General features: G+C 36.9%; 1 long non-coding RNA gene across 1 annotated transcript in view; it reads left to right on the forward strand.

Moving 5' to 3' along the window:
- Positions 1-22,514, forward strand: part of LOC141379245 (uncharacterized) — a 44,093-nt gene extending 21,579 nt beyond the window's left edge. The window contains exons 3-5 of the long non-coding RNA XR_015518452.1: positions 17,049-17,115; positions 17,251-17,422; positions 19,297-22,514. This is a non-coding gene — a long non-coding RNA (uncharacterized LOC141379245). The remainder of the gene's footprint in view (positions 1-17,048; positions 17,116-17,250; positions 17,423-19,296) is intronic.
- The last annotated feature ends 274 nt before the right edge of the window (positions 22,515-22,788 follow it).

The following is a 22,788-nucleotide window of genomic DNA, read 5'->3' on the forward strand; positions in this document are numbered from 1 at the left end:
AAAACAGACACGCACAAAAAATGTGCGTACGCCAGCCAGAAAGCTGCCGTGAAGCTGCGCATATTCCCACGTTCAGTTCATTGTTAGTAAATCCAAACGTGAGCGATTCTGAGCGTGAAACCTGGCGTACGCAAAGTTTTTGTGCGTACGCAGCGTTGATACATGAGGCCCCAGGTTCTTAAACAGTGCTGATTTGTCATTGTGTTCACATGCTCAACAGAAAAGTCTGTGACTGGCCATGAAGGTCATCGATTCACCAAACTCACCACTGTTTACTGCGTGTAACCACGGATACAAGAACAGAGTTTTAAAGCGCTTAAATGTTCGCTGGAAATGAAATTTTTAAACATTTCTGTACCTATTGGTATTGAATTCCAGTATGCTGACAAACGTAGTGTGATGAGGGGAAAACATTGACAATAAAAGCAATATATGTGTTTTAAGTTAAGAGAAATGTTTGTTTAATGATCTAGGTGCAAAGTCTAAAGCGCATAATAGAATAACATGTATTAAACCAATCAGAGTATCATCTCCCATTTCTTTTAAGAGTCAATATGTGTCGCGCCATGGCCCATTTGCTATTTACATGGCGGACTTTGTAAGTGGAAAATCTGAATGCTTCACTAGCGAGAAAACAATTTAACAGACCATCTGCAGTGCGAGGATAAAGAATGAGCCTCCTCCATTCGGCTCTACTTTCTTTTCACTTTACTCCTTTACTTTCGTGGAGTAAGGAAACAGTGTTGTACGCACTCCACTGAAGGCATCAATCAGCCTACATATATAATTTCATTTGTTAAGCGCAAAGTTTTGTTTCAAAACTATTTCTAATTTCAGTTCTAATTTCCAGCAAACTAATAATTGAACCATAAGTGTGGTAAAAAAAAAACATGAGTCCTACCTCTGCTAATGCTAGTACTGAGATCAGTCTCAGTCAACAATAAGCATTATTAAAGCACTTGCTAAGTTTGAACTGCACTAACTAACAGAAAATTCCATATTATGTGATGAATTAGTTTCAAAAGAGTAAATGTTCCAGGCAAGTTTAATTAACAAGGTATTTCAAAAGAAAAAGATTTGACCATAATGGTTCAAAATGAATTTTGCTCTTGGGTTTCACTTGCCTAAAATAAGTGAAATAACGCAATAAATGGTCACACCAATAATTTGTTTTTTTGAGTGCATCCAAGAATCAGTTGAATTAAAAATGACAGTAAGCTACAGACAATCCTCAAACACACTCAAACAGGTGCTACAGTATACTTTCCCACACACAGATAGATATAGTCCGGCTAAATGCCCTTTCCACACGCTACACTGAAACCCGATAGCTTGTAAATTTGAACAAAACAGCTAAGCAGAGGAACTGATAACACATAGCTAAGCGCACAATAATCTTATTTTCTCCTGGACAGTCACTGTATGCGATTAAAAGCAAAATAGTTGACTGTTTGGAGGAGTAATAGTTTGTTTTGTGATTGGCTGGAGTATTAATAGCAGGTCGCTGAACATTCAGTAATCTCCAGAGGATTGGTGGCGCCTCTGGAATGGGAACTTGATAATGTGAAGTGAGCTCCACCGTTCGGACAACAAGAGCTTATTGAAAAAGGGACTAAGTGCTTGCATTCCTTTGTGTGTCGCACCGTGGTTGTGTGCGTACATGCCTGACGGTGGGTATTTGTGATTTAATTACTGATTGCAAAAACATCTATAGCCTCACGTGGAGATGGAAAGAAGCGTCATTTAGGACTGTATGTTTTTATTAGGATTTGTTTTGACATTTTGTTGCATAAAAAGCCTGGGTTCATTTAGTGATGACAGAAAGAATGACGCTCAATCATGACATTTAAGGGTTCAGTCAGTGATGACAGAGAGACTGACGTTCAATAATATTTAACCAAAGGCTTTTAAAATAAATGAACTCCATTTACAGTTTGTGTATTATTTCTGCAGTTTATTTTTGATTTTAAAGTGCATTGTGGGATCTTGATTGCTTTGACAATTTTTGATAACGTAAAGTTTAGCAAAGTCACTTTTCGTACTTTTAAAATAATTGTTGATCATAAAAAATGTAAAGCTTTAATAAGCTGTATTTTCTTTAATTGTGATGATGTTTATCTATTATTTTCCTTCGGCTTAGTCCCATTATTCATCAGGGGTCGCCAAAGCGGAATGAACCGCCAACTTATCTAGCATGTTTTATGCAGCAAATGCTTTTCTAGCTGCAACCCAGCACTGGGAAACACCCATACACTCTTGCATTCACTTACATACACTACGGTCAATTTAGCTCATTCAGTTCACCTATAGCACATGTCATTGGAATTGTGGGGGAGACCGGAGCATCCAGAGGAAACCCACGCCAACATGGGGAGAACATGCAAACTCCACAAAGAAATGCCTAGTCAGGGCTTGAACCAGCGGCCTTTTTGCTGTGAGGCAACAGTACTAGCCACTGTGCCACCATGCTGCTGAACTTTGCCACCGTGCTGCTGAACTTTTATCTATGTAGCGTTAAAAATGCCATTAAAATTCACCTTGTTAAACTGTTGTTCAATTTTTATCTAAAATACTCAAGAAAGCACAACAGTTGAGGAACTGTTCATTTAAAGACATTTTACAGTATTGCCCAAATGTTTTATATAATTGAGAATTTTAATATTTTAAAACAAATCTCTTACGCCCGATTCAGACGGGCGTCATCGCTTATTCACTTTGAATAGGTGAAGTCAAGCGTTCCTGAACAAAATTGTAGATCTGTCGGCACCAAAGTTGGGAATTTCTCAACTTTTCAAGCAGCAACATAAGAGTCAGCCCATCAGATTGCTTTATGCAAATATCCCAGCTCAGACAGTAGCCAATTGTGGATTAAGTTCCCTGCAATGATGTTTATGTCATCCCCAACTTCAGACACGCCCTCTTTCAAGCGTTGATGCTGAAGCCCTGTGTGAATCGGCCATTATGCTCACTAATACAGATTACCATAATTGATCTATAATACAATAACAACAATATGTTGACTTGTCTCCTACTTATTAACAGTTCTTATTATTTTTTTACAGTAAATTATAATGCTTCTTATCAGAAAAAAGTCCATTCATTGATCTTTATTGAATTAATGAAATAGAATGCTTCAACCATTCAATTTCTTTTCCCCTTAGTCCCTTTATTAAAAAAGGGGGTCACCACAGCAAAATGAACTGCTAACTTATCCAGCATATGTTTTATGCAGCGGATGCCCTTCCAGCCACACCCCAACACTGGGAAACACCCATACACTCTTGCATTCACACACATACACACAGGGGAGAACTTGCAAACTCCACACAGAAATGCCAAATGACCCAGCTGGGGCTGGAATCAGCGACTTTCTTACTGTGAGGCGATCGTGCTAGCCACTGCGCCACCGTTAAGCCCTAAATTGAATCAATTAATAAAAGCACTGAGCACAGACAATAATTGACTGATAATTAAATTCAGTATATTGGATTTCTGAAGAATTATGTGCCACTTAAGAGTAGAGACACTTTTGTATCTTTTTTTGAGTTAATGTAATAATTCACCCAAAAAAGAAAGAAGTACTTGCTATTTACAACCTACAATGTGTGAACTACCCTACTATGAGTTTCTTTCAACTGTTGAACACTAAAGAAGATATTTTGGAGAAAGCTGACATCGACTTCCATAGTATAAAAAAACAAATACTATGGAAGTCAGTGATTACAGGTTTTCAGCATTCTTCAAAATATCTTCTTTAGTGTTCAACAGAGGAAAGAAACTCATAAAGGTTTATCAAGGGTGAGTAAATAATGACAAAATTTTCATTCTTCTGTGAACTATTCCTTTAACTCATTGCAAAGACTTGATAATTTCCTGTATGATTTAAGGTATATCTATTTTTGAGGTATCATAGCAGCTGGTAATTTTAAGAAATACTCAACAATTTATTCCAAGTTTATTTGTATAGTGCTATTTACAATAATCATTGTTTTAAAGCAGCTTTACAAAGGAAGCACATTATTGCATTACCATCAAATTAAATTAAAGTTACAGTAACATATGTTATTATATGCAGACATAGTTAACCTGCAATTTTATAGCATATAAGTGGTGTCTATGTGTATATGTTTAATAAAGTGTATGTGTCGTCCTTAAACAAAATATCATTATTCCAAGCTTTTTACCAGAGTTGTATTAAGCACTCAGTGTTTTAATAATAAGCTTCTTGGAAGGAAGCTAAAAAACAAACAGCTTGTTAATAACGAGATGCGTTACATAATGGGGGAATATGATATGTCGGCCCTGAAGAGATGATCACAGATGGCCATCGAGCAGAGGATTATATAGCGTGTAGAATATGTGTAGAATGACAAACAGAGGACACACACAGAGATATAATTTGCTGTTCAGCAGCTGCAGACTGATTGTATAAACTGTCAGACAGTCTCAGCAGATGCCACATACCTTCAGAGCTACAGTACGACAAACGTCAGAGAAACACACCATCAGATATCAAAAACATGTTATGTAATATTAAAATCAGTTTGCCAAATAAGTTTAGGGCTTTTAGGTTTGACTTGATTAATTGTACCTGAAGTAAAATACATGTAATATTTTATGAATCAAAATATAAGTATTAGCACAGCTGTCAAACAATCTTATTAGCAGTAAGTGAAATATTAAATGATAAATCAGGGCATACGTTTTGAATGGACTGACATTTTGGTTTGTCTTGCAAAACTAAGAACTGTAATTTGTCAAATTAGAAGTTTAATATATAAGTTCAAGTATACGTACATAAAGTAATAAGTGGTAACAATGTAAACAAAAACCTACTCATTTAAATATATAATGATAATTACTGGCGACGCAGCGGGTAGCACATTCGCCTCACAGCAAGAAGGTCGCTGGGTTGCTGGTTCGATCCTCGGCTCAGTTGGCGTTTCTGTGTGGAGTTTGCATGTTCTTCCTGCGTTCGCGTGGGTTTCCTCCGGGTGCTCCGGTTTCCCCCACAGTCCCACACACACAGTGTGCGTGTGTATGTGTGTATGTTTCCCAGAGATGGGTTGCGGCTGGAAGGGCATCCGCTGCATAAAAACTTGCTGGATAAGTTGGCAGGTGATTCCGCTGTAGCGACCCCAGATTAATAAAGGGAACTAAGCCGACAAGAAAATGAATGAATGATAATTACTACCACTGGGGCAGTTTGCTGCTGAGTGTGACATGGCTGGGATGAGAATCAGCATCTCCAAGTCCGAGGCCATGGTGCTCAACCTGAAAAAGGTTTGCCATTTCCAGGTTAAAGGAAAGTCCTTACCCCAGGTGGAGGAGTTCAAGTATCTTGGGTTTTTGCTCACGAGTGAAGGAAGGATGGAACATGAGATTGACAGGTGGATTGGTGCAGCAGCAGTAGTAATGCGATCGATGCATCGGCCCGTTGTAATAAAAAAAGGAGCTGACCAAAAGGTTTGGTGTTCTCGATTTACCGATCAATCTACATTACTACTATCAACTATGGTCATGAGCTTCGGGTTACAACCAAAAGGACAAGATCTCGGATACAAGTGGCTGAAATGAGTTTCCTTTGCAGGGTGGCAGGGTGCACCCTTATAGACAGGGTGAGGAGCTCTGGAGGAGCTCGGAGTAGAGCTGCTGCTCCTCCACATCGAGAGAACTCAGCTGAGGTGGGTCGGGTATCTGTTTCAGATGCCTCCTGGACGCCTACCTAGGGAGGTGTTCCAGGTATGTCCCACGGGGAGAAGGTCTTGGGGAAGACCCAGGACATGCTAGAGGAACTATGCCTCTCGGCTGGCCTGGAAACACCTCGGGATTCCCCCAGAGGAGCTGGAGGAAGTGTCTGGGAGTTCTCTGGAGTCTGAAGTCTGGAGTTCTCTCCTAAGACTGCTTCCCCCATATAAGCGAATGAAAACGACATGATATATATATAAATATATATTATTACATTTGGATAAATCCAAATAATATTACAGACATAAACTGATACTTTTCTAAATGTATTCAGAGGTATGTTGGCAGAATTATAATTGTTCTACTTAATCAGTAATACATATTAAGCAATAAGAAAATTAAAATTGTTTACAAGAAATTATTTGTGCTTTGATGGATCTTTTTAATTGATATTTCAAAATTATTATTTCTTTATCAAGTCTCAAATGGTCATTGACCTGATCCCCCACAAGGTGGCAGAGACCACACAACATTCTACATCAGAAAAATCCTCTTAGAAGGCATCCAATTAAATCATCAAGTATGCATAATAAAAAACATCAATTCGTGTTTTTTTATAAATGTAACTTCATATGAAAGATCATGCGCAGTGTTTTTCTGTTTGTCTGACATCCGAATGTGATGACAGCCCATAAAAGCAGAGTGCTACTGAATACCTCTTTAACTACCTGAAGAGACTGCGTGTCAATCACCTCTTTATTGCCTCAAAACTAATCCCCTTATAAATGCATTAGATGTGTCCTGCTGGCAGAAGCTCAACGTAGTGTGTGCACATGCCAGAGAACGACAGAACAAATGTACAGGTGCAAGAGTAACTGTACACCAAACAATGCAGTCCTCAGAAAACGTGTGTGCGTGTGTGTATACATGTGTGTGCATGTATGTTTAAGATAAGTATCTATTCCAAATTCCTATTCTGCACACAAAGGCTGCATTTGTTTAATCAAAAATACAGATAAAATGTGATTAATTCAATTTATAATACAGTAACATTTATATTTGTTTTATTACTTAATGTAGATTAACATTTTAGTTTTTATTTAATTGCCAGCATCATTACTCCAGTCTTGTCGCATAATCAGAATATATTACAATATGCAGATTTGCCATTCTGTTATGATCAGTAATTATTAGTACTCAAACACTAATAATATTTAAAATTAACAAAGTTTTCATTTTATGATTGATCGATCGATGAAAAGAAACTTCTAATTAACAGCATTCATTAAAAAAATACAATCTTTTTTTACATTAAAATATCTTTACTTGCACTCAAACTATTTAATGTGTACTTAAATACACATACATTTCAATGGTATATGCGGCGTATGAGGGCGCAACACATCGGGGGGCGCCATTGTGCCAAAACTATTTTTGAAATAAATACGTTTTGTTATTAAATAAAAAATTATACCATGAGTTGCATGCGTTGGCACACACATTTTAATTCAAAATAATTTAACACAATAACATGCAGTCACACAGCCAAGTGTAAAGTGTTCATGTAGATGTGTTCACCCTGTTAAAACTGACACATGAACAAATAGTCAGAATATTCACATTTTTTAGAAATGAAATGTTTATTAATCCTTCTATCAAGATACATTTTATACCATATACATGCTTTTATAAATTTACTATGTATTATATTGATACATCAGGCCTTTTGGTTTCTTTTTTTGCTCAAAACTATTTTAAAGAGCCCATATTATACATGAAATAGGGTCATATCTTGGTTGTAAGGGTCTCCAACAACAGTCTAATATGCATGCAAGGTCAAAAAACACTTTCATGGTCTTATAATCTGCATTTATTTTTACCTAATTATCCCAGCGACTCCTGTATGAATCGTCCAGTGATTCATTTGTTCCCAAACCCCTCCTAAGCGCGGAGCTAATCTGCGCTGATTGGACCGATGACAGTCTGTCGCGATTGGTCGACTGCCTTCAGTCAGAGAGGGAAATGGCCAATAGCTAATCAGCAATATAAAAGTAATCACAGTTCATACACGCTCGATAGTGTAGGCGTGGATTTTAGCTGCCACACTATGGCGAGTGGATAGTGCCACGGATAACCGAACGAAGGAGACAGTCGTGTACTCGCCATACCACACACACACACAAAAACACACACACACCTCCGGATGACAACGCTCCCGCTTCCGCCCGCACCCGCCAGGTTTTAGCCTGAGAACCCGCTCCGTTTTCTGCCCGCCGCGCCCGGTCCCGCTAGAGCGGAGAACACAACCAAAAATCACCCAGTATACAGTCCAGACAGCCAAGCTGTCTGTATAAACACATACACAGCACAAAGCACACAGAGCTCGTTCGTTCGTTCGTTCGTTCGCTCTCTCTCTCTCTCTCTCTCTCTCTCTCTCGCTCTCTCTCATACGCTCTCTCATACCAAGCAGACTCTCTCTTTCTAATTCGCATAGCAATATCCGTGATATTGCTAGACAGCCCGCTCCCGTCCCACATTAAACCCGTTACCGACCGCTCCCGCGATTTATTCGGAAATTTATTCCCGCGGCTGTCCCCGCGCCAGATTTCTGCGGCGCGGGAATAAATTTCCGAATAAATCGCGGGAGCAGAACTCTAGCACGGAGCTCCATAAACAAAGCAGCACGCGTCGCGTTTTTAACGTGACTTTGCACGCGATAAGAGAATATAGCCAGTTAACCTGATACAGTACACGCGGTTACAAGTAACAAATCACAACTAAATACATTTGCAAGCTAGAGTAAACGAGGCAACAACTTTAACCGCACGTACTTACACTTGAGAAATGGAAGAAACCCATCCTGACGTCCAGCAGTTACTCTTTACTGATCCTTCCTTTAACAAACTCAGATGAAGTATTCTTTGTAGCATGTAGCTTCCAGAAGTTTCCAACTGCTTGGTTATAATGCTGAGGTTTCATCTTTGGGTAGAGACTCAATATATCCATCTGCAGTGTGACTTCAATCAACCGGCATGTTTGTGTGTGTGTGTGTGTGTGTGTGTTTGTGGGTGTGTGTGTGTGTCTGGGTTTCTGCGTCAGAGGGTGGGGCCTCAGGTTTGAAATCTCCCGGGTTTGCGCGTGCACGTGAATAACTTGGTTTCGTTCGTACGTCATGGCGAAACACCTAATGAGTCGGTATCAAGGCGACTCGTTCGAAGCACTATGAGTCGACTCTTTTATAGATGAATCAACAGTTTTAAACACTGTATTCTTACAGATTTAAGCCTTAGCTGGATACTTCACTTCACTTAGAGCTGTGTTACACACTACATGGAGGGGAATTTTCAAAAACCCATAATATGGGCTCTTTAATTTTAGTTACAAAAAATGTTTGCCCATTTAATTTTATTAAAATAAAACATTTCGGGCAGTTTGTCTCTTTTTGTTTTTTACACTAAACACTTTACAGTCTTTTTTATTTCACTTTGTGAGAGGTGTAATAGCAATTTCAGTCAATTGTTCATGCAAAGACAGACCTGTGAGCATGTGAGAAGTGATTGCATTTTATGTTCTTTTGCCCTTTAGGACTCCCATATCTATAATTTTGTTTTCACAACTGTACAAAAAGTACAGGAGCAAGGTATGTCAAGCCGCTATAATCATTTAGTGAGAAAAATTAAATTGAGAAGAAATTTGGGTTGGGATGAGATGTAATTCGTTGTGACTTGACATGCCAAGTCAAATTATACTTTTACTACTTCATACTATTTCAGTTGTGTGTTCAGATGCAAGTTGATGAGGAAAAAATATGGCTAATGGCATAATATGGCATACCCCTCAGTAAATGTGTAGTTGCGCCCTTGGAATCAGCCCTACAGTTTTTAACATAATAATATATGTTTCAGAAGGAGATAATCATCCATGCTGAATACCATACAGAAAATACAGCCTTAAATCACAGGAAACAAAAAATACATTAAACTATATTAAAAAGATCCAAAAAAGTCCCCAAAAAATTACAATTCAGCCATAATTTATCCTCCACTTGTTCTAAAACAGTTTGAGTTTATGTCTTCTGTTGAACACAAAAGATGATATTTTTAAGAGTGTTGGAAACCTGTAACCATTGATATCCATTGTAGGTATAACAAATATGGATGTCAATGGTTACAGGCTTTCAACATTTTTTCAGGCATTCTTTTAAACTCATAATATTTTGACTAAAATAATGCCCCTTCAAATTATCAGCCTCCCTGTTTAACGGAGGAAAGATTTTTTTTCAGCACATTTCTAAACATAATAGTTTTAATAGCTCATTTCTAATAACTGATTTATTTTATCTTTGCCATGATGACAGTACATAATTATTGACAAGATATTTTTCTTTTTTTTTTTTTATAGGATATTTTTCCTATACAGGTTAAAGAGACATTTAAAGCCTTAACTAGGTTAATTAAGTTAACTAGGCAGGTTAGAGTAATTAGATAAGTTATAGTATAACGATGGTTTGTTCTGTAGACTAACGAAGAAAAATATAGCTTAAAGAGACTAATAATATTGACCTTAAAATGGCTTTTAAAAAATTTAAAGCTGCTTTTATTCTAGCCAAAATAAAACAAATAAGACTTTCTCCAGAAGAAAAAATATTATCAGACATACTGTGAAAATGTCCTTGCTCTGTTAAACATCATTTGGGAAATATTTAAAAAAGAAAAAAAATGAAGGGGGACTACCAATTCTAACTTCAACTGTATATATCATAGTGCTTCCCACACATAGATTTATTTGGGTGGGCCACCCGGGTATATTAACGGCTGCCCAAGTACATTTAGTGATACGTTTTTTTTACTATTATTATAATTAATTTTTCTGTCATTTATTTCTCTTTTGCTGTATATATTATTATTTAATAAAGTTATTTGGCTACATTACATGGGCTATTTTATATCTAAAATGCTTTGGTATTCAAGTTTGTTTTGAACTTGAAAGTATTAATAATTAAAATTATTCATTCATTCATTTCCTTTTTTCGGCTTAGTTCCTTTATTAATCAGGGGTCACCACAGCGGAATGAACCACCAACTTATCCAGCATATGTTTTTACGCAGTAGATGCCTTTCCAGCCGCAACCCAACACTGGGAAACACCCATACACTTTTGCATTCATACACATACACTATGACCAGTTTAGCGTTTTCAATTCACCTATAGAGCATGTGTTTGGACTGTGGGGGAAAGCGGAGCACCCAGAGGAAACCCACGTGAACAAGGAGAACATGCAAACTTCACACAAAAATGCCAACTAACCCAGCCTGGGCTCAAACCATGACCTTCTTGCTGTGAGGCAATCGTGCTACCCACTTGCAACCATGACTCCCAATATGATTATTGTTAAAAATAATTATGTTTTGTTCGTCACATATAGTTAACTATTTATGTGATGTGGGGAAATGGTGTGCTTCAATCCCGCTATCACTGCAAATATATTTCAAACCTATGGGAAGCACTGATATCCATGCCCAATATCACATGCCCGGAAAATGAATATTTTTTATAAATTGTTAAAACAATGGTGTCTGAGATGTCCAAGCAAGTCCAGAGACTGATGTGTACACAATTATTTTATATAAAAATCACTTTAATCTGTGATTGAACTAAAAAGTGGTCACAAACTTTCTCAATTCAAACAAGTAGCGGCTTTGATCTGGAATAAAACAATATTTCATACATCACCAATACGTCATGACTTAACAAGTGGATAGAATGCATCGATTCAATATGTGGCTTCAATATGTTAAAAAAAAACTCTAGAAAAATCTCTAGAAACAGTTTTACTGGTCAATTTCCAACCCTCTTCCGTGTTGTCCAGTTTGCCACACAATCCAAAGACATGTGATATAAATGAATTGAATGAACTAAATAGGCCGTAGTGTGTGCATGTGAGAGTGTATGGGTGTTTCTTTCCAGTACTGGGTTGTAACTGAAAGGGCATTTGCTGTTTGCTGGATAAGTTAGCGGTTCATTCCGCTGTGGCGACCCCTGATGAATAAAGAGCCTAAGCAAAAAGAAAATGAATGAATGAATTTCCAACCCTCAAAACTGGCCCTATGACATAATTGGTTTTGGCCATATTTGCTTTCTGACAAGCTATAACAGAAGCTTCCTATTGTTCCTTAAAGTCTGGTCAGTTTTCAGAGAAGAGTCAGGCAATATTTGATCAGCTATGATAATAAATTATTATAAGATGTGTTACTCATAGATAATAAGGGAGGGAATAATAATTGTCGGAATCTCACTTGAAAATGTTCTGGCCAATCAAATGCGACCTGGCCTGGGTCATGCATATTAATAACCCTGTGAGGATCATCAGAGTCTGTTTTCTGTTCCAATTGGTCTATTTTTTTTCACCAGGATTTTACATGGGAACAAGGAAATAATGGTCTTTGAGGTTTATGGTGTGTCATTTCCATACACTGAACTATGTTACTGTTCAACTATACCTGGGTATATCAAGATTTTCATTATATGGCACCACATAAAAAATCATACTGGTCTTATACCACAATTGACCAGTAGTGCACATGGATCCATGAAGGCATCTCAATGTCAATGCATGCATATATAGAAAGAGCATGCACAGGAGGCTATTTCAGGGTGGGAAGTAACAAAATGTCCCCCCATCCCCTGATGGATTCCATCCTCCCTCTGCTCCCTCCCTGCCCCTTAAAACCTACAATCCCAGGAAGGTCAGTGATCCTGATCCCGAAGTGTGTGTGTGTGGGTGAGAGTGCGTTTGGCAGTGCTCGAGTCTGTGCACATGCTGACATGAGGGAGTCCCAGGGAAACTCTAATGAACTCACTTCAGGTGATGATGACAGCTTACAGAGCATCTAACACCCCCTCAAGACTGATTATTAGCATTTCTGACACAAAACAGTTATTATATTGAGATGAAATGCAAACTCTGTGTAGTTTGGGTCTATAAAATTCTGCAAGCATTTACTAAATATTTGCTTTCATTTTTAAAAGATCTAATGGTTTACATTGTAAGTAAATTATTTGCGTATGTAACTAAATTTTGTGCTAGATGATAGGGCTGCACAATATTGTTTCAGCATCGATATCGCAATGTGAATATATGCAATGTTGAGTCTGAATTATAATTTAGCATTTTACAAGTGTTTTTTTTAGGTCTGTGACTGTGTAAGGGCTTTAAAAGCATTAAGGCATAACAAATTATACAGTTTTTAACTTTTTACAACTTTTTTACTGTTAATTACTTGTATCAAAATACCTTTGTCACAGTCACCAGCAATCAAACCTATGCAGATTGCTGGAGAACTACAAATCTGCCAGCAAAAGAACTACATATCCAGTCACTCACACGTCTGGTCTAGATAGTAGTTTTGGGTGGATTGCTGACGCCAAATGTTTGTCATTAAAACAAACAACATAAAAATAAGTCCTACAGTGGCGATTCCTATACAATACTTTATTATGTTTCAAATGCCAGTAGTTGATCAGTGGGTCCACAGTAATGTTAATGAAGAGAAAAGATGTACGCCCTAATATGTCACAACATATGAAAGACAAATATTTAATAATCAGAAACTCCTAATAAATTTTTTACATTTGAGTATTGAAGAGTTCAATAGCCAAAATAAAAAAAGGTTTCTGTAAATTCTGTGAACAAAAGAATTAAATTAACCCTTTATTTAACACCCTTTTAAAATATTAGGAGGTTGAATAATCAATGTACAAAGGTGATGGCAATTTTACTGGCCACATTTGCTCTCAAACATTGTTTACTTCACTACATCAGTTTTATGGGGAAGAGGTAGACAGAATAGGTCTAACTGATGGAAGAATGCAAAGAAATGTCATGCTCCATTGTAAAAATATTTTGTAGTATTTTTTAAATTCAAAATACTGTAATTTGTAGTTTATTTTAATAAACCTAAAATTAAGGTATTTGGTATTTTATTTTAAAATACATTTTAATGTATTTTTGCCCAGCCCTACTTGAATAATGTCCTCGAAAAACAACAAAACCCTGTTTATTTCACATCTTTTCTTTCACTGAATATATCTATGGTTGTAGATTGTTTATTATTATTATCCCAATCAATATAAAATTCTTAAATTGTATTAATATCACAATATGTATCGCAGGATAAAAAAAAATATATTGCAATGTTATTTTTCCAATACAGTGCAGCCCTACTAGATGATTAACACAGACAACATAGACAACTAGACTTAATCTTGTGTCCAATCTTGCTAGATCAAATGCATGGCTTAACACCTTAATACTGTAAATCCACAATTAAAAAATAAAAAAAGTCTTTTGGGTTGACAATTATAATGAACATTAAGTATAGCACAAACCTTTAGCATTGCAAATTACTTGCAGAGATCTGAATAAATTAGGGACTACACAGCAAAAAAAATGCATTTCTTACTTAGATTTTTGTCTTGTTTCTAGTCTATCTAATATCTAAACATTCTTAAATCAAGAAGAGTTTTCTAGTCAAGCAAAGCATATCGTCTTGTTTTCAGAAATATTATTACTTTTAAAACATATTTATTAAACAGACAGAAAGCACAGTGATCTTTTTATCTGCATCAAAAGTAGAATACAACATTCATAGAGAGAGCTTCAAATGTGGGCATAACTATATGAATAACAGTGTTTGAATGATTCAGAAAAAGGCATGTCAATATTCTGAGCAAAAACCAAATCAATATAATATTACCTATAGCTTAAAAGAATGACTATGCAGGGTTTTTAAGATCACCACAACGCAAATTCATTGAAAACCTGATATAAATAAAATGTATCGTTTCGGTTTCTGAAATTAAATGTTTAAGAAAGTGTCAATGAAAGCCGGAAGTCAAATGCATGCAGTTCATGCTGATGAAACACCAAGAAAAAAAGCCATAAGCAATAAATGCCATGAATGTCTCTCAACATGTAGATAGTCACATGGTGATATCTGAAACTTAACTAACAAGTCTGCAGGCCTTCATAATACAGAGCTGTCAATGTGAAACTCAATTCCTTCAGCTCCTCAGACACCTCTAAATCACCCTCGAAGACAAGAACACTCGGGTTAAGCCAGAATTTTCACATTAGCACATGCTGTTCTGACCAACGAACAAGTTATTTTAGGAGTAACACCATTTTCTGCTCCTTCACCAAGGTAAACATTACATTAAAATACCATTTTAAGTGTGTGTGTGTGTGTGTGTGTGTGTGTGTGTGTGTGTGTGTGTGTGTGTGTGTGTGTGTGTGTGTGTTTGTGTGTGTGTGTGTGTGTGTGTGTGTCTGCTGTGAAGGAAATGATTTGAAGGACGCGATCAGTGGAACAGATAAAAACAAATAATTACACCCTGTTGTGCTATTTGGTCATTTCATCAGAAACGTTGTTTTGACGCTTACCATGTAAATACACACAAACACAAAAATATATATAAATGTAAGCCATCGTGATTTCGATTGTTGGTTGGGTTGGATGGCAAATAAATTAAATTACAACCATGTCAAAATCAACGGGAGACAAAAAAAGACTGCAGATCTTAACTAATATGCACGCTAAATGTTATATTCACTTATATTGTCTCTCTGATTTTCATATTGCTGTCATTTCAAAGATCCCCAAATATGATCATCCTTCTTTGAGAGACCCCCTTATTGAATATAAAAGGAATTAACTGTTTTCTAGTAATAAGAGCCCATTAATACTTTAAAAACGCATACAAATAAGCTACTTGTAATTTATTCTAATTTTATGATGCTTTTATATTAATTATTTTTAGAAAGCAATATTTTTATTATTTTAATCCAAAATGTTTTTCTTTTTTATTTTATACCGTAGTCACTTATTTCAGTTTATTTATCTTAATAAAATAAAAGTTTGATTAACTGCTCTCGAAAATTGTATTCATTTATTTTTGTTCTGTTTTTATTTGAATATGCTATTTTTTGCCAAACATTTCCATAAACCTGCAGAGACTCCACAGAAGGCCCTAGTTTAAAAACCCACAGAAGGCCCTAGTTTGAAAACCCATGCTCTTTATAACCTTTAAAATTAAAACAGTCCTGCTTAAACAAAATCACCTGCTTTATAAAAATAAGTCCAAATCTAAACATATATGCAAGAGAACTCTTTAAAATGAACACATCATCAGTTCTATCAATACTTTTTCTGTCCATCGCGACAGATATTTAAACCAAAATCCTACAGCAAGACTCAGATATAACTCCTGTATAACTCAAGAACATGCTGAATTTCGTAACATTCATAACACAATCAGAATTATTTTCTGCAGCACTCTATTATAATAGCCTAATTAACTCTTGTAAAATATATTCAAATTTTTGCTACACTTTCTTTACATACCGAGCATGTGTAGGGCTGCACAATATATCGTTTCAGCATCGATATTGCAATGTGTGCATTCGCAAGTCACATCGCGAGCATACACACAATGCTGAGTCTGAATCATCACTTGCATGTGTTTTTGATGCCTTGATGATTGTATAATGACCTTAAAAAGCATTCAGGCATAAAATTGTACTATTTGTAATTTCGACTACAATTAATTTTATTGAATTGTTTTTATTTTTATAATTCAGTTACTGTACTTAAGTACATTGAGGTAACGTTGGTTTTATATTCGCACATTCGGACTTTCTTCTTAATATATTTTTATTAAAGTATTCTTTACAAATTCTAAATTGGGAAATCATATCCTCAGTCAATGAATATCCCACACAACATGGTTTACAGTCTAATAAATAGTGCTAATGTTGATTTGAAGTTATATTTACATGTGATTTCAGACAAATACTCAAAATACCATGGTTAATATTAAAGGGAGCATGTCACAAATTGTCACTGAACGAATATGCAAATGTAAAATCAACTTTTCCTCAATCTTAAGTAAACGATAAAGCCCTTTTTCAATTGTATCTTTTTCTTGAAATTCAACACATGCAAATACAGAAATGTACAGCAAATAGTACAGACTACATTGAAAATGGGTCGAAGAACACTAAAAAGTTTCTAGATTGTTTATTAGATTTTATGGAGATGCACTTCCACTGCAGAATCATTCCAATCCATCTAACATTATACAATCTTTCCAAATAGAGATAGGCTTATTAATTAATGTGGTGAAATTGTATTCATAAGGCAATGCTATATTTTTCCAATATTGTGCAGCCCTTATGTGTGTGTGTTTATATTTAGGCATTTTATATTGATGAGTTTTACCTCAATGTCAATAGATGCACTTTCTGGTGAACTCTCTCTTTTCCTTTTGTATGTAAATAAATTCCAAAATCGTCTCCACAGGATGGATGCAACCAAACAAACGCTTCCCACAATCCAGAGGTCCTTATCCTGCAAGAAGTTCTCCATGGTAGCTACATTCACACCAGCCAAACCTCCTTACAACATCCGCTTTAACTCCTTAAACTATTTTTCAGCTGTCTGATGTTAAGAAATTGCCCTTCTCGTTTTTTTTCTCTTCACGTCGGTCGGTTGTTGACATCAGCCGTGCAGAAGAGCGACGGATATTGAAAGGCGGGCAGGCGCAGGAGAGCTCAGACACGGGTAGAGGAGGCGAGAAGGACGCGCCTATTTTTCCGTATTAGGAGCAAAAGTTCCGTCAGTCACCGAGACGAGAGGTGGACAGGTGGTGCTGAGGACAGTTAGCAGAACTTGGTGTATCCTTTAACGTTAGACACAGCAGTTAAAGTGCTCACTCACACACACACACACACACACAATGGGATTGACGACACGTCCACGCACACGCTGCTCTAGCAGGTCGCGTACTCAGCGTATCTCAGGTACACCGATACTCCGGGACGCTTTCAACAGAGAAATGGCAACTTGTCATGGATTCTCCACATGTGTGACTACTATAATCGGACTAGAGATATGCGCACGTGCGCGCTGACATTCAGACACACAGTCACAGCTATCAAAAACACCGTGCTGTGTGTGATCGCATGCACAAAGCGATAAGAGACACGCTGGCGGTGTAAACTGTAACAGTAGCGATCTGATTTAAATAGACTGCAACTCTGAAGTTTCTGACTTTGCTTTGCTACCTACAGGTCATAACTAGTGTCACTATAATGTCAAATGTACAGTCATTTAAAAACAAGATTTGGTATTGAATCCAATAATAAAAATAAGCTAATAAAAATTAAGAAAACGTGCTGAAAAAATATTGTTTGTTATGATACAGTTGGGTCTTTTAAACTAAGCTGAACTAAACGTACAGATAACGTATAGTTACATTTATTCATCTAAAAGCCACATGATAAGCATAAGTGTCAAACTTTAAAACTGAGAGGCTTATAGGCTATTATAAATATAAAAAGAGCGAAAGCCCTAGTGAGTCAGCATGCACTGTAGTAGGCTAAAATTAAATTCACACGATCTGTCGCCCTCTTCTGGACGACCAATAAACATACACATTTTCAAAAGCAATTTTATAGTTCACAGACCTGCCTCCTTTTTATTGTCGAGTTAATAAACGTTTGTGGGTGTGCGCATGTATTTGTATGCTGGTCTACACTGTGTTTTTACTTCAGAATATGAACACAAATTGAAAGTGAAAAAAATGCTAAAGGTTTTAGTTGAGTTTTTTTAGTAAAGGCTAAAACTGAACTAACAATGTTCAAATTATTTTTTTTGTGGTGTACTGACAAATACTACTGACATTAATACAAATTTGCAGAACCAAACGGGAAATGTGAAAGTTGTCATGTGTTTGATCCATAGTAATACAGCTCCCTCTATAGGCTCATTTAAAACAGTTCAACACAACTGGCATAGATAATACACAAATCGGCTTAGGCAGTGGCAGCCTGGCAGGTTGCTGATTTTGTCATCTTTGTAAAAAAAAAAAAACTCTTATTAACTGTTTAAATTTAATAGAAATATAATTTTGTTAAATATTTTCTATTTGAATACATTTTATGATCCCAAAGCTGAATTTTTTAGCCGCCAGCCGCCACTCCAGTCTTCCGTGTCACATGGTCAGTCAGAAATGTTCTCGCTTTCTAAGTTCTAAATGTCATATTGTTTTCAATTGTCTCTATCTGCCATATTGACTCAGTTGAGTTTGCCCCTGTATTTAAGCATTCAGTATTTTCTGTTTATTGTTTGCTGTTGATATTGCTGTGGTTTGTTCATTTATTTAACTCCAGAAGCTTTTATTCAAAGAAATTTGGATTTCCTAGTCTCCACAATGGTGTAGGTGTGGTTTCTTGCGGTTGATCCATTTTTGCCTTATACTGCTTTTGGGTTTGTTCATCAAAACCAGGAGTGTCTAAACTCAATCCTGAAGGGCCACTGTCCTGAGAAGTTTTGCTCCAATTCCAATTAAACACACACCCGAGCCAGCTAATTAAGATCTTACTAGTCATACTAGCAGCTTCCAGGTTGGTGTGTTTAGCAAGTTGGAGCTAAACTCTGGTGGAGAGTGGCCCTCCAGGACAGAGCTTGGACCTTCAGCTCCACTGATCTTTCTTCTCCATCCTCTGCCAGAGGCTTCCAGATGTTCCTTAACTCTCAACCTTTTCAGCTTTGGGCCATGCCATCTCTTTGGCTTCATCAATGTCCTGTCTCACTTCAGCTCCACCTTGGTCCAACAAGCCATTGACTTTGCTGTGGCTGTGTAGAGCAGTGATGATGGTGTACATCTTTGGTTCTCAGCTCCACTTCAGTCATTCAGGTTTCTGGCACTGCCCTGGTTCCTCCCTCCATTGGTTCCACTCTTGATTTTCACCCTGATGTCTTCTGCGTCTCTTACTGGTTTCTTCCTCCATCTCCTCTCTGGTTTTTCTCTCCATTGTTTTCTCCATGAGGCTCCCATCTATCTGCCACTCTTTGGTTGAAGTCATGCCCTACTTACAAGTTCTATAAGTCTTTACTTCCTCAACAAAGATTTGTCTGCATTCCATGAGGGGGAGTTACTGTAGCAGTGCTGTTCTGTTTGGGTTTAGTTTTTTCCCCATTTACCTATTTGAATTTTAATTGCTAGTTTGTGTTCTTATTAAGTTACATCTGTTCTGTTTATTAATCCCATGTGTGTGGGAGTCTGTGGAAAAAGGGACAGAGTGCATAGGACTCAAAGGCTTGTAGGAGACCACATTCAGTGAAGTCTTGGTAAAAAAATCATATTCCAGAGTTCCCAGAGACTTCACTGTGGACCCCTCCAAGCCTCTGCGTCCAGAATCCCTAGCAGCACAGTTGCCAGTTTATTTAACCTTGTAGTTATTTTTGTTAATTTTTTTTGTTATAAAAGTAACAACACGCAATAGAAGGAATATTCTTCATTCTACAAGGAGCTTTTGTCCTAACCAACACCTCGAATTGATATATTAGAAATGGCTTCTTACCATTTCATTGGAGTGCAGTAAGTGCGCTATCCTGTGCTTGTGAATGGCTGTTTTTAAATTTCTGTCATGTTTTATTTGGTGCAAACAGCCAATTTGCTTATTATTGCAAATCTCGTCACGTAGCGCATTGTTAGGACACAGGGTTACAATGTTTAAGTTTGTAATATTTATATTATTTGCTAATTAATAACCTCTGAATCTGCGTCCCTTTTCGGAGTCTGCTACTGTCCACCGGAGATCGCATTTCGGTCACAGACACATGCTTTGAGAGCCTTTATGACTAAATGAATCAAATGCGCAATTTTCCATCAAAGTAACCCGGGGTGCTGAGATATAATTGGCTACACTGGCACTGAACCGGATAAAAGAACCAAAACAAAGAAAGCCGTTCTGCTACGTAACAGACATTTTCAAAGCAGAATATCTGATTTAAGCATTGTTTTTCAGATAAACAAGAATGCCCACTTGAAATATATCATATCTACAAATATATTATGGTGTTTTTATGCTTTAGAAGAGTCAAAAAGCATACATGTAGCACCTTTAGGTGTTATTAATTTCCTTTTTTTCCTCTCCAAACTAACTCAGTAATTTACACACACCAAAAACATCAGTTTTTATACTAACTCACCTCCCAAAAGGCAAAGAGGATGAACGTGTATCAAACATTTCTGTGGATAAATTACCTGCTCAAGAGTCTTTCGTTGGACATGTTTGAGCTCCCAGTAGCACCGCATTTTTTCTACTTGCTCAAGGTGGCCGAAAAATGCAAGCCGACCCACGTCAAGCTCCTTGGTCTGTGAATCATCTCCCTCCATGGCTCTGTTGTTAAGAAATCCAGGACATGGAAGGCCAGTAAATGTCTTATTGAATAAACACTCCTTTGCTTTCTGTAGTTCTGATATTGTCTGCTTGTATCCAAGCTAAAAATAGACAACAAACAATAATTAATAGGGAGGAAAGTAACAGATCGATGTAATGCAAGTGTACAGATACAACTAATTAAGGTCAAATCAATGAGCATTTTTAGTCCATCTATCTTTTTTGACACTATCTTGCAATTATCAAGCACCTTACAATTGAAACACAATATTTTCAGTTAGCTACTTTCATTTGACATTCAGTTTATTGATTAATATTCTACATAAGCCTCTTTCTATGGTGTCTTTGTTTATCTAAGCTTCATGTGGATATAAAGATAGACACAAGAGCAGTTGAAAATGCATGTTTGACTCAATGCTGCTGGCTGGGTCAGTGAGCAGATGCGGGTCAGTGCTGTCATCTGTGTTGGGCAATGGTTAGGGTTAGCAACTACAAGCAGATTTATTGGGGTCAAATGGTCAAATTGGGGTCACTTAAAGCTTAAAGCAGTTGGGCCAGGTGGTGATTGTCATTTTGAAAGACTATTCTGTATTGTTATAAAACTTTTGTAGAATATATTTTTGTCTTATTTAAAGGCGAGAATTTCCAAAATTTGACTATATGTGAATAAAGCTGATTAAAATAAATGGAGGTATGGCACAATAAAAATAATAAGAGTAATTTATGCACCATATATGCCACCAAAGATCCAGTATGCATTTAGACATCAGCTCTACCTCAACATACTTTGATGCTACTAAGCGTGTTGTTCTGTTTCCAAGAGATCAGCTGAGATGCCATTCTGTGCATAGCGTGTTGATCCATCTACATGCTCTGGGGTAACAAAAAGTCCTAGAGTGGAGTGATCCCCTGGGGCTGGGAGACCCCAACAACAAGAGCAATGCTCTATTTTCAATCTAGACACAAGCCTCAATCAGCTCTGGCGCCTGTGGCGAAGCATTATTCCCTAGAATGACCTAGGAATGCTGGTCCTGACTGTGTCATCTCTATTAGATTGGGGAAACCATGTCACTTTGTTTTTTTATGTTCACTTTAAATCTCTTTCCACAATGCATGTGATTTGAATACAAAACAAACCCTATTAAAAGACTTAGAATCTGGAAAGGAAACACTGGGGGGGAAACATGTCTGACATAGTGCGAAAGTGTCTTGAAATGTTGCTTTTTATTTATTTACTTTGCCATTGTTGACAGTGTTGTTGGCATTTTGTCCTGTATAGAACAGTGAGTGTGTGAGTCGTGACTATGTACCGTGATCTTGGCCTTGATTTCATATTCTCTGGTGCAGTGTTACAGTCGCTCAATTAAAGGGCTTTAAATGGCTTATTCTACAGTGATGAAAGGCAAACTCTTTGACTCTCTGTCAACACATGCTGGGATACTCTCTGGAAAAGAACACAACAATACACTTGTGTCTTGTAAGTAAGGTTTGTTGATATGAATAAATGAATGAATGAAGGAAGGAAGGAAGGAGGGAGGGAATGAAAAAAAGAAAGAAAATAAAGAAATGCCATATTTTTAAGCATATTTAACATAGCATGTTTTAGCACATTGCTAGTGGATAAGCATGTTGTTAGGACATTTCATGATTTAAAACTATCCTAACGTGTTGTTAGAATAAATGGACATGCTACTAATATATTGCTAGCATGTATAACGTAGATAGCATATTTTAACAAAGCATTACTAATGCTTTTAGCTGTGGCTAGCATATATTAGCTTGTTTTATCAAGTTGCTTATTACGTTACCTATGTTTTAGCTCATTGTGAGCATGAATTAACATGTTAGTAAAA

The sequence above is a fragment of the Danio rerio genome, chromosome 20, assembly GCF_052040795.2.
Source record: "Danio rerio strain M-AB ecotype USA chromosome 20, GRCz13ab, whole genome shotgun sequence".
Lineage (NCBI taxonomy): Eukaryota > Metazoa > Chordata > Actinopteri > Cypriniformes > Danionidae > Danio > Danio rerio.